A 12,941-nucleotide genomic window follows, 5' to 3' on the forward strand; every position below is an offset into this window, starting at 1 on the left:
ATATACCTCTAGAGCCTAGAATAGGGCCTGGCACCTTAGGAAAACCTCAATAAATATTTATTGAATGACACAACAAAATAAAATATCTACACTTGTTAATGATGTCATTTACTTTGAAAAATATTAGATTGCAAATTTTTTTTATATTATTGCTTCTCTAAAGTTTCCCAATGCCCATCCTTTTATTGGATATATTTCAAAGGTAATTATTGATTTTCTTTTTTACTGTGATTTATAAAGATGCATGTAAGCAGACAGATTTTGCAAAATACATATTATTTTACACTTTTGAAAAACTTCTTGAAATATATTTTAGGTTATCTCTAATTTTTATTCAAAATAATAATACATACAGGGGTGCCAGGGTTAGTTAAATGTCCAACCTCAGCTCAGGTCATGATCTCACTGTTTGTGAGTTCATGCCCCTGCTCCAGGGCTCTCTTCTGTCAGTGCCAAGACCGCTTTGGATCCTCTGTCCCTATCTCTGTTCCTCCTCCACTAGCATACATATGCGCATGCGCCCTCTCTCTCTCTCAAAAAATAAACATTAAAAAAATAATGAAATTAAGTTAAAAAAATAAAATGCATGCAGATAGGAAAAAGTGGGACAATAAAAACCATCAACGATCATCTCACCAGAGTGAATAACTACTTTTAACATTTTGGTATCCATCAAGACCTCACATTATTTTCATTTTCTCTCTCAGTCTGTGCACATATGTGATATATATGTGATATGTGTGGTCTATATATCAAATATATATGTACAGATTGAGATATATTTATATATATGCACATATACATATACACATATTTTAACATATACACATGTATGGTTTTATGAATGTATTATACATGCTGCTTTATAATACTCTTATTCAATTTACAATTATTATAAACATATTTCTGCATCAGTAAACATTTTTCCACATTGCAATCTAACCTACTTTATGGATTTATCCTCTACTAGACAATAAGCAACTTGATAAATCTGGTTCAATGGCTTATTCCGTGTAAGGATGAACATAGTAGCCCTCAATAAACACCTGCTGAATGTATGAGTGTTGTACCTAGATCTCTAATAATCAGAGGATTATTCACCTCTGAGTGGTACCTGAGCTACCTCAACCACGAAAAGAGAATAGTGACAAGAAACAACAGTCAGAAGCCACAGCTGGACCTCCTGAGGCACGGGAATCAGGAAGCCCCAGCTCTGGAATTCCACTGCTACCTTTGCTCACTTCTCTGTGTGCCCTGCTCAATTTTGGTCACTCCCTGTAGAAGAGCTCTCTGCTCTGTGGACAAGCTGAGCTGACAGAATTAGACTTTCAGCTCACACATTTCTGTTCAAGTAATGAACAGAGTACAACTAGCATCTCTGAATCCCATCTTCACCCTCAAAAAACAGAGAATCTGAGCCAGGGGTCCACACTGTCTGCTGTTAACTGAGAGAGGGAACATGTAATAACAACTCTTGTCAGCGGGAAGGGAAATGTCAGAGAAGGAGGCTCATGAGCCAGTTATGTTAGAGGTGATTCAGTGTAATTAACCTCAGATGTATGTCTTGGAGAGCAGTGGAAATGAACATGAAGAAGAGATGCTACCAGAATTGAGCCATACAACAATTTTCCACAAACATTTCCAGCAATAACTTATCTGATGGCTCTGTGTTTCTAAGGGCCCACCCTCTGCATAATCGTGAAGCAGGTCAAATTTGTCATCTGTTCTGTTCCAGTTTCAGTTTCTTCCTCTGTACAGTTAGCCCCCTCTCTCCCTACTGAGCAGAAACCCAAAACATGTCCCCTTTCCTCTGGAAGCTTCCCTCCAACTTTCACAAAATAATGTTCCATTCCCTCAGAACTATTTTCTCTCTCTCTGCAAATCTAATGAACAAGGTCTTTACTAAGTTAGCAACTGCAGTGACTTATTTATATATACCTCTTCTCATTCCAAAATGGATTAAGGGGAGCTTATGAGACTACTTAAAATAAAGCAAGATATCTTAAGTAAAAGTAGGAAAGAAAAACAATGGTAAGAATATAATATGAAGCCAGGGATAAGGTTAATTTAAAAAAGGTTTCTTTCTACCCATAAAGGCCTATGAGTTTTCTATGAATATAATTTGGCTCAATGTTTAAGTAACAAGCCCAAAAAAAGAAATCTAATCAGTTGCCCAGTTCATAGTGTTCAAAAGGTAAAAAGGGATAATTGCCAAAAAGTTATCCTTAGAATTAAGACTAAAATAGAATTGCTCTTATGTCCCTATAAAGATGACACAGTCTAATATTATTTAAAAATGTCCTCACAAAGATAAGTTAATTCAGGCCTCAGGAGGGGCTCAGAATCACACTCAGAGCTAAAGGGACCAGCCTGCTAGGCATTTCCCAGGGTTGCTAGTTCACAAGAATCATTAAAATGTTGTCTTCAATGAATTGGAAACCTAAGGCCAGTTGGCTAAAATTTTCATACATGACTTTATATGTATCTGGTAAAACAGATTGAACTTATCACATGGGATTCTGCTGAAGAAAATTGTGTCCCTGGATCAAAATGGGCACATCTATAAGTTTAGTCTTTTGGGTTACATATGAGTAAGATTTTCAGTGCAAGTACAGCTGAGATCAGCCATGTCCCAGGCACCTGAAACTAAAATTCTGAATATGAATTCATATTCATGGGCTTGATGCATTTACTGGGAAGGGATGATTTATTTTATTCACATGTTAAAAAATTTAACATGTTTCCCAAGAAGTTGTCTAATTCTGAATATTGCAAATAATAATTGCATATAATAAACTCTTTAATTTAATTTTGTTATTTTTGAGACAGACAGAGATAGAGTGAGCATGAGCAGGGGAGGGGTAGAGGGAGACAGAGAGAGAGAGAGAGAGAGAGAGAAAGAGAGAAATAGAGAATCTTAAGCAGACTCCACGCCCACTGTGGAGCCTGGCATGGGGCTCAATTTCACTACCACAAGATCATGATCTGAGCTGAAATCAAGAGTCAGATGCTTAACCAACTCAGCCACCCAGACACCCCCATAAATTCATATTTATTTATTTATTTATTTATTTATTTATTTATTTATTTGAGTCAGGGAGGGGCAGAAGGATAGGGAAAGAGAGAATCTTAAGCAAGCTCAACACTGGGAGGCAAGACGTAAGCAAGACTCCAACTTGGGGCTTGAACTCACGACCATGAGATCATGATCTGAACTGAAATCAAAAGTCATATGCTTAACCAATTGAGCCACTCAGGCACCTCCAATTAATTTCTTATTTTAAACATAAAGTCATTTGTATTCTATTCCCATTATTAGAAACCATTTTTCCCCATCTCCACTAAGTAACTATTGAAAAAATACTTTATTTATTTATTTTATTATTTTTAATGATCATTTATTTTTGAGAGACAGAGTTTGAGCAGGGGAGGAGCAGAGAGAGAGAGGGAGACACAGAATCTGAAGCAGGCTCCAGTCTCTGAGCTGTCAGCAAAAAGCCCAACGTGGTGCTGGAACTCACAAACCAAGAGATCATGACCCGAGATGAAGTCGGATGCTTAAGTGACTGGGCTACCCAGGTACCCCTTGAAAAAATACTTTAAATAAAAACATTGGTTTGGTGAGGTATACCATTACTTTCTTATCTAGGGCTTCCATCTATCTCAGTCCAGACCTCATTACACCAATGCTCAATTCAGCAAAAGCAGCCCTACATGAGTACTGATGACCTAATGTGCTGAAAAGAGATTCAAACTCTGTGGTTAACTGCCTCTGTACTCACTTATTTACTAGTGCTGAAATCTAGGTAGAATATAATTTGACTATGATCAAATATTACCAACTAAATGGGAAGTTACTTTAGAAAATTAACAGCTAGTTAGAGCCAATAAAGACAAAAACAAAAACAAAAATAAAACAGACAAAATAGATTAAACAGCAATGCAATGGAAGCCTATAATACCAACAGTTGTTATTACTCCACATTAGGTTAAGTAATTGGAGTCAACATTTAATGCCCCAGTCTATGACGAAGAATAATCAACATTCTTCAGCCCTTTATCCTTTGCAAAGTTTACAAACACCTCATAAAGAGGATGGTTATCGTCTTAGAAAGAATTCTGACTTCTTTGAAGAAAGGCTAGATGTTATACTTAAAAATGCAAGGTGGTACAGTGAAAGTGATTGTCCACAGAAAGATTGGGAGTCCAGAAGACGAGCTTCAAGGACTTACTAATAAAATTCTGCTGATCGGAAAATATGAACTATTTCTGAAAGGGTTAACTTTCAAAAACTTTTAAGAAGATTTAGCCAAGTTGTTCTAGTTTGTATACAAAGGAGTACAAATAAATATATTTTAGAAAAGTATCTGGGATCTAAATATCTGAAAGAACTTTAGGGCCCCTCAAATCTTTAAAAAGTGCCACCACTGTCCTGAGAAAGGCTACCTACAATAACATGCCCTACGTTTTCATACACCAAATGCTGAGAAGAAAAATAAAAAACATATGGGCTGGGATTTCTTTTTTAAGAAAAGAAAAACCAGATTTAAGGTTTCCTGTCCAGATGCATCAGTCAGACACATCTTGCTTGTCTGCCTCTATAACATCCTAACATCCGGTCATGGTGCACAATTTTATGTGAACTGACAGATTCATACCAGAAGAGAAGGGAACTCAGTCTTCTGAATTATAAGTTAATTGATGCCACAGAAGTAGTTTAGGATGATATTTTCCCCCCAGTTAACTCTTTTAATTTCACTTTATATCCATCACAGTTCTTGTTTGGATAAAAAATAAATAAATGTGCACCTTGGGTCCAAACTTGAAAGCTTATTTTTGGTCCTCTCAGAGTCATTTAAGCAAATACAGAAAATGTCTCTGTTCTTGTATTCCCTTTCAAAACTGTCTTAATAGACTAATATCTAATACTCTCTCTATAGGTTGTTTTGTTTCTAAGCTAAGATTAATGATAGGAAATGGCTCAGCTCAGTGTTTTAATTTTTAGGCTCTGAAGTCAGATAGACCTGAGTTGACCTCTATTTATTGCTGTATGACCTTGGACCAGCCACTGAATTCCACTAAGCTCTGGATCCTCAACTGTAAAATGGGATATTAATAGCCTCCATCTCATAGGTAGTTGTAAAATTAAATGAGATTAAGCATACAAAGTACTTAAGCAGTACTAAGAACATAGTAAATATTTAAAAAAAAGAACAGAGTAAATATTGACTATATTTACTTTAAAAATAAGAAGCCACAGAAGAAGGAGGAGAAGGAAGGAGGAGAAGGGGAAGAAGACAGGGAAGAAGATGAGGACGAAGAAGACGAGGAAGGAGACGAAGAAGGAGAAGCCACCGCTGCCGCCAACAACAAGAGACTCTTCTCCCCCTAATGGCGGACCAGGTAACTTGGAACAATCTCCTAGTGATAATAACTAGTAGAATAGACAAAACATACTTTAAAAGATTCCTTGAGTACGTCAAAGAGCTAACAAGGTAGTGAGGAATTATAGTGGTAATATATAGAAGAAGCATATTTAGAGAGCATGGTTTTGGAGCCCTTTTCTCCCTTGGGATTTCTTCCAATTCTAGAAAACATAGCTGAAAATCTGAGAAGTCAAGTAGAGCTTTATCAGCTTCATGTAGTTAGGGGACAAAAACTGGAGTTCAAGGACTTCCAAAGGGAGAGGCTTTGGATTAGATAGCAGAAGTAAGGGTCAACTTGAAATAGGTCCTGGTATAGATGACAATTTAGTTTCAGATCATCTCAACTACAAGTTTTTATTAAGGTGAACTGGCCTTTGTGGGGTTCCTAGTTGCCTACAACTATGTAAATACTCTCTGGGGGATTGAAAATCACTCTGGGCTTCACATTCTCACTAGAATTTTTCATATACAATGTCTGGTGCTCAATCAAAAATAGCTAGATCTCTCTTTCTTCTTAGATGATTCCGTTCATAATCTGTTACAAAAATAGGTGTTTTTGAGGGTGACAGGGCACTAGTTGAGCCAACTGGATGATGGGGACTGAGCATGGTGGTGAAGGCATCTATGAAATGGAGGATGATGAAGACGATTGGAGACTGGTTACACATATAAGGAGTTTATCCAATAAGGAAACTTATTAAAGAAGAAAGGAACCAGGTTTCTCCTGTCAGAAAATGGAGTTACAAATATGGAAGGAAAACTAGAATAAATCCTTTGGTGCTGGATTAGAAGTCGGGTTTTGGTGTGAACTTGTGTTTTTCAATATGTATGGATTGACCTACATATTGGTCAATGAATGAATGAATACAAATATAAATGTGAATGTACCCACATCCACACACATTCCCTAGTTCTGCCCAATGAGAAGGCCTAGGAACAAGACACCCCAATAACATTGAGTACACCTAGCACCCATGTATTGTTTTCTAAATTCCATTCTCCACTAAAAGAAATTAGAGATCGTTGGAAAAATGGTTAATTTCTGGTTTATTCAGAGAATGGATAAGCTGAGCCTGGATCATCTCATTGGGCCATAAAATAAAGAAGTGTTCAAATAATGAAGGGTCATGTCAAAATAGAAAGTGTATTAGTTTCCTATTGCTACATAAGAAGTTACCACAAACTCAGAAGCTTAAAACAACACACGTTTATTACCTCAAAATTTCTGTGGGATAAATGTCTAGAGAATATTTTATCTGAGTTCTCTTCTCAGAGCCTTATAAGGCTGCAATCAAGGTGTCATCTAGCCTGTGTTTTCACCTGGATTTTTGACTGGGGAAAGATGCACTCACAAGCTCCTAACGTATGTTGGAAGAATTCATTTCTTTAAACTCGTGCGACCATTAGTTCCTAGAGGCTTCCTGACATTCCTTGATAATGGGTTGCTTACTTTTTCAAGTCAGAAAGCGCATGAGATGTATCTGCTAGAAAGCCAACATAAATTACCCCCAAAACTCTGACAGTATATTACAAGAAAGAAAAATTACAGGCCAATCCCACTCATAACTTAGAAATAAAAATCCTAAACAAATGCTAGTAAACAGAATCCAACATATATAAAAAGGATAATATCTCATGGCCAAATTAGTTTATGAAACTGCAAAACTGTACTGACAGCATGAAGCCTCCTTCAGATTCTCCCTCCCTCTCTCTGCCCTTCCCCCACTTGTGCACATGCATATGCTCTCTCTCTCCTTCAAAATAAATAAATAAACTTAAAAAAAATAAAAATAGGGGCACCTGGGTGGCTCAGTTGGTTAAGCATCCAACTCTTGATTTCAGCTCAGGTCATGATCTCACAGTTCCTGAGATTAAGCCACACATCTAGCTCTGCACTGACAGTGTGGAGCCTGCTTGCAATTCTCTCTCTCTCTCTCTCTCTCTCTCTCTCTCTCTATTTCTCTCCCCTCCTTCCCTGCTCACGCTCTCTCTGTCTCTCTCAAAATAAATAAACTTAAAAAAATAAATAAAAACCCAAGATAAATTATTATAAATAATGAAGCTTAGGAAACATAAAAATCAAATACCTAGAAAGAAATCTAAAAAAAGTTGCACATGACCTCTACACACACACAGACACAGACACACACACACACACACACACAGAGTACTGAAAACATTTTTTAAAAGATCTAAATAAGTAGAGGAATTTACCATGTTCATGAATTAGAAGAGTAACTAAAGATACTACATTTTCCCAAATGGAACTAATGGAGTCCATACAATCTCTTACAAAATCTGAAGGCTGTGTGTGTGTGTGTGTGTGTGTGTGTGTGTGTGTGCGCGCGCGCNAGCTAATTCTAAAATGGAGATACAAATCACTAAGAATGGCTAAGACACTCTGGGAACATAACAAAGTGTGAAAAAAAACGTATTCTTCCTGATATCAAGAGTTATTATAAAGATATAACAATTGAGACAATGTAGTAATAATAGTAATAGCTCAAGGATAGAGAAACTACCAGCAGACAGGACAGAAAATGGAGAAACAGACCCACACATATCTGGGCACTTGATTATGATGAAGCAGCACCATTGGAGCAGTGGTTAAACAATGATCTTATCAATAAAGTTTGTTGGGTCCATTTATATTAATATGAAAAATAGTGAAATTTAAGGCCTTATACAATATACATGAAAATAAATCCCACATGGATTGGGAATCTAGTGCAAAAGGCAAAATAATACAACTTTTGGAAGACAATATAAGATGATATCTTTGTGGCCTTGGGGTAGGAAAAGATTTCTTAATCAGGACACAAAAAGATAACTATAGAGGAAAAGGTTGATACATTGACTACCTCAAAAATAAGAACTTTAGTTCATCAAAAATCACCATTAAAAAAGTAAAAGGTGGCGCACCTGGGTGGCTCAGTTGGTTAAGCATCAGACTTCACTCAGGTCATGATCTCGCGGTTCGTTAGTTCAAGCCCGACATCGGGCTCTGTGCTGACAGCTCAGGGCTTGGAGTCTGCTTCAGATTTTGCATCTCCCTCTCTCTCTGCCCCTCCCCTGCTCATGCTCTATCTCTCTCTGCCTCAAAAAAAAAAAATAAATAAACGCTAAAAAACAAAAAGTACAGGGCAGGCTATACAGTGGAAGAAGATGTGTATATCAGACATAACTGACAAAGCATTCATATTCAGAATATATAAAGACTTTCTATAAATAAGAAAAAGTCAAATATTCAATAGAATAATGGCAAGAGACTTGAATAGGCACTTTACAAGAGGATATACAAATGGTCAATAAACAAATGAAAAAGTACTCAGTTTCATTATTCACCAGGAAAATTCAAGTTAGAGCTATAATGAAATATCTCTAACTATCCAGAATAAGTAAAGTGTACAAGATTGGTGCTATGAATTCAGGCATAGTGTGGAACGATGGTAACACTTACCACCACTAGTGGAAGTAAACATTGGTACGACCACTTAAAAAATGTACAACATTCTTTACTAAAGTTTAAAGAATGCGTACCCTATATACACCTGCAACTCTAGGTGTAGACCAAACAAAAAGCATGCACATGTGTGCCATGCAACATGTTTATGAGTGTTCATTAGCAACACTCTTCATAATAGCCAAAACTCAGAAACAACCTAAATGTCCATCATTAATAGAAAGAATAAATAAATTTGCTGTATTCACACCGTAAAGTATGGCACAGCAAGGGAAATGAACAAAATGTAAATACATAACACAGCATGGATGAATCTTATATCTGTAATTGAATGAAAAATCTTGTCACAAAATAGTATAGACTGCGTTTCCGCTTACATAAAGTTTAAAACCAGGAAAACCTATCATACAAGTATTTGGGATAATAGTTACCTTAGAGGAAGAAAGAAGGGCTAGTGGTTGGGAGTGAGCACGAGATGGGTCTATGGGAAGCTGCAGATATTGTTTCGTGAATGAAATGTTAATTACATGATTGTTTTGTAATCATCCTGAGCTCTACATTTACATTTTGCTCACTTTACTAGACATTAACTACAACATACTGTATACGCTTCTAAACGTTTTCTTCATTGGTCTCAGGGGAGGGACCAAGTGAGACTCAGGAAGAATCTGGTCAATACTAACACTGCTTATACCACCACTATGTTAACTTTTATATTTTTTGATGTGATGTTAATAGTTCTTTTCTTCCTAATTAGCACTGCCTAATTCTTCGTATGCAAAATGTAATAGACAGTGACCGAGAGAAATCAGAAAATGGACCCATGCAAATACAAATTTCCTGGAGAAAGTTAAGGGAAATGTAGCAATAAAACTTCTGCTTTTATCATATTGATTGTTTCGGTTTGACTCTGGCGCATAGCACAACTTGTTGGAGCTGAGGTACTATTTACTTATCTTCTTCAGAGTGGAGTGGAAAGTGCTAACTCATGAAAGGATGTAATATTTTAAAGGAAAGATAGATACTTAAAACCCAAATCTCTGTAGTATGTTTTACCCACATTTGCAATCCAATAAAAATATTCTCCAAATTCTCTCTTTCAATTATCGTTTTCCTTTATTTAGAATGAATTCATGGGATGATGCCAACATCCTCAAGCTATCATGTACCACATTTCTTTTGTAGGCACTTCATTTCCCCAAACTTGCTTTTTTGCTGTGGTCAGTCCGATCTCCCAGGTGACATCATGGTTCCACAAATTTCAGTTATGCAAGATGAATAAGGTCTACAGATCTACTCTACAACATTGTGCCTATGGTTAACATTATTATATCATGCACTTAAACATTTAAGAGCGTAGACCTCGTATTAAATGATCTTGCCACAAAAATATTCTCTAATATTAAAAAACCATATACTGACCACTTACTGTATTCCAGGAATCCTGCTTCAGCCTCTCTGAAAAGGCCTGTGTCCCATTCATAGGCACAGATATTAGACTTTGTTCCATAGGAATTTCCTGATGACAGCATTGCCAAAGCTTATTTTGGGATTTTGCTTCACTTTATGGTGAATTCTAGAGTGAATGTTTTCGCTTAAGAATTCAAACAAATTGAAACAATGTTGTATTCTACATGCATGCATTTTGACTTTCATCTCTTACAAAGGGGACTGGAGGAGCAAGGTCAATAGGAAACATGAGAAACTAAAGTGGAAGGAGCATGACTTTAGCTGGGAAAGTGTAACTGAAACCAAAATAATGAATACATCAAGTTACATAAATGAAGCATCTGTCATTACCCCATAGTGTATGTATAATAAGGCACCAAGGAAATAGCTGCCTAATTTAATAGGATTAGAGCTAAATGGAATAGATGCCTCTTCACATAAGTAATCTCCTGTAGGGAATGAAAAAACTTCTGGAATTTTCTCCACTCTGTAAGCAATGGATGTGAAAAGGAAATAGGAAAACAGATATGTTTGATCCCTTTGGAAAATATTTTAACATAATTAAAAGTGTATAGCTTTGTAAGTACTGAATAATGTATGCCAGTGATTAGGCCATTTTCACAATTTGATAAAGGCTTAAAATTTCTATAAACGATTATGAAGTAAGCTTTTAAGAGTCTCATGCTCTACTGACTGAGCTAGCCGGGCATATTGAAGTAAGCTTTTAAATACTCAGACATAATACAGCAAGGACAAGCGGTTGCATTAAAGCTTTTGAATGTAAAGCCACACAGGATCCCCAACAACACAGAGTAAATAGTAAAACCCCTACCACAGATCGCTACAAGCCTGATGGCAGAAATGGCTTTTCCATTTCATTTCCTGATCTCACAATCCTGAGTTATATAACATGTTTAAAATGAATGAATTTGTCTCCTTGATGAGTTTCCCAGTCTTCAGTTTTAAAGAGGAAATGGAAAAGACTGTGGTTCCCGCACACAGAAAAACGGTTAGATGTGTAAGCTCACATGCCTCATTTTTATTCAATCCAAAATAAACTTTGACCCTCTGATACTGTAGGTGGCCCCTTGGGGAAGAACTCCGGGAGCAAACCAACACATAGTTGTGGCATGTAAATGAATGCTCCTGGTCAGGCCCTTTCAAAACCACAGTATCCCTACCACTTCTGCACAGTGCAGGTCAAAAATAACTCTCAGAAGAATCAAAATCCTTCCACTTTGTTTGGATCTCTTAATTAGGAAAAGCCATGCAAAATAACTTATCCAGGCACCATTCATAAACAATTAGTAACTGCCTTTTAAAAGGCCTATGGCCTTTGGACATTTCAGTTACACAATTTAAAATAATTTCAGAGGACAATTAATTTGGATCCTCTTCCATTTAGCTTTATCTTCCTTTAGGGTATGCACATGTGACTTATTTTTTTTTTTAAGTGTATTTATTGATTCTGAGAGAGACAGAGACAGTGCAAGTGGGGGAAGGGCAGAGAGAGGGGGAGAGAGAGAGAATCCCAAGAAGGCTCTGCACTGTCAGCACAGAGCTCGACCCGGTGCTCAAACTCACAAAACCATAAGATCATGACCTGAACTGAAACCAAGAGTTGGATGCTTAACCAACTGAGCCACCCCCGAGCCCCATGCATGTGACTTGTTAAGCTCCAGGTTCCATGAGCCATGTTCACTGTTATTGCTGACACTGTTGTCCAGCATCTGTGTTTAAGGCCGCCAGTCACTCACAGCGCATGTCCTGGGAGTCAGATCCTGAAGCAGATGGAGCTTGAATTCCCCGCCTAGCTCCTGACACTATCAAATCACAGGTCCCAGTTGAACCAGTTTCCAAATACCTAACCACGTAACTGGGCTGACACATCACTAGAGATGATTGTGTTTTTAAAAAAAAAAAAAAAAAAAAATCAGTCTCCTCAAGCAAAACTGTGGCTAATTTTAATTTTCTTTTCTTACCTCTACTCTCCTTTCCTAAATGCCTCATGAGCAGTACCCTTCTGGGCAAATGTCCTCCCAAAGCAAAAAGGACCAAGGACAGGCCCTGGTTGAGAAACTCGAGGGCTGACTTCTAGTGTTTTCCAGAAAGCTCAAGGGATCTGCCACAGTAGTCAGAGTTGCTGAAATTTTATTTTCTTTAGTATAATTACACTTATAATGAAGACAGTAATACTTACGGCTACTATTTGTTAAATATTTACTATATATGTTAGAATAAATATTACTACGTATGTTAGAAATACGTACTAATATCATTTCTATTTCATAGGTGAAGAAATGGAAGTTTACTAAATTCATCAACTTGCCCAAAGTGGATTCTTCACTACCAAGTTGTATCATCTCACATTTCCTTTTTCCCTTTTTCCTTTTAATTTTATTTCTTGCCTTGTTCTAAAAAGAGAGCTTGATGTAGAGATGTTATTTTCAGCGTCCAGTCGCAAGTTATTTATTAAAGCAGCATTTGCCCCTCTCAATCATAAACACATATGACAATATTAATAGTTTTAGATTATCATCATCAGACTATTGGGTTTGAATAAATTGTAGCAAGAAAAACAGGAGAGAAAACTGTCAGGACCT

The 12,941-nt window shown here is 36.9% G+C and overlaps 1 long non-coding RNA gene across 1 annotated transcript; it reads left to right on the plus strand.

Moving 5' to 3' along the window:
• Positions 1-3,426: 3,426 nt before the first annotated feature.
• On the plus strand, positions 3,427-12,740 carry LOC144237451 (uncharacterized). Its single transcript, XR_013336859.1, has 3 exons — positions 3,427-3,579; positions 5,252-5,403; positions 12,631-12,740. It is a non-coding gene; the product is annotated as an uncharacterized LOC144237451 (long non-coding RNA).
• Positions 12,741-12,941: the final 201 nt, after the last annotated feature.

The sequence above is a fragment of the Crocuta crocuta genome, unplaced genomic scaffold (assembly GCF_008692635.1).
Source record: "Crocuta crocuta isolate KB4526 unplaced genomic scaffold, BGI_CrCroc_1.0 scaffold125, whole genome shotgun sequence".
Taxonomy (NCBI): Eukaryota; Metazoa; Chordata; class Mammalia; order Carnivora; family Hyaenidae; genus Crocuta; species Crocuta crocuta.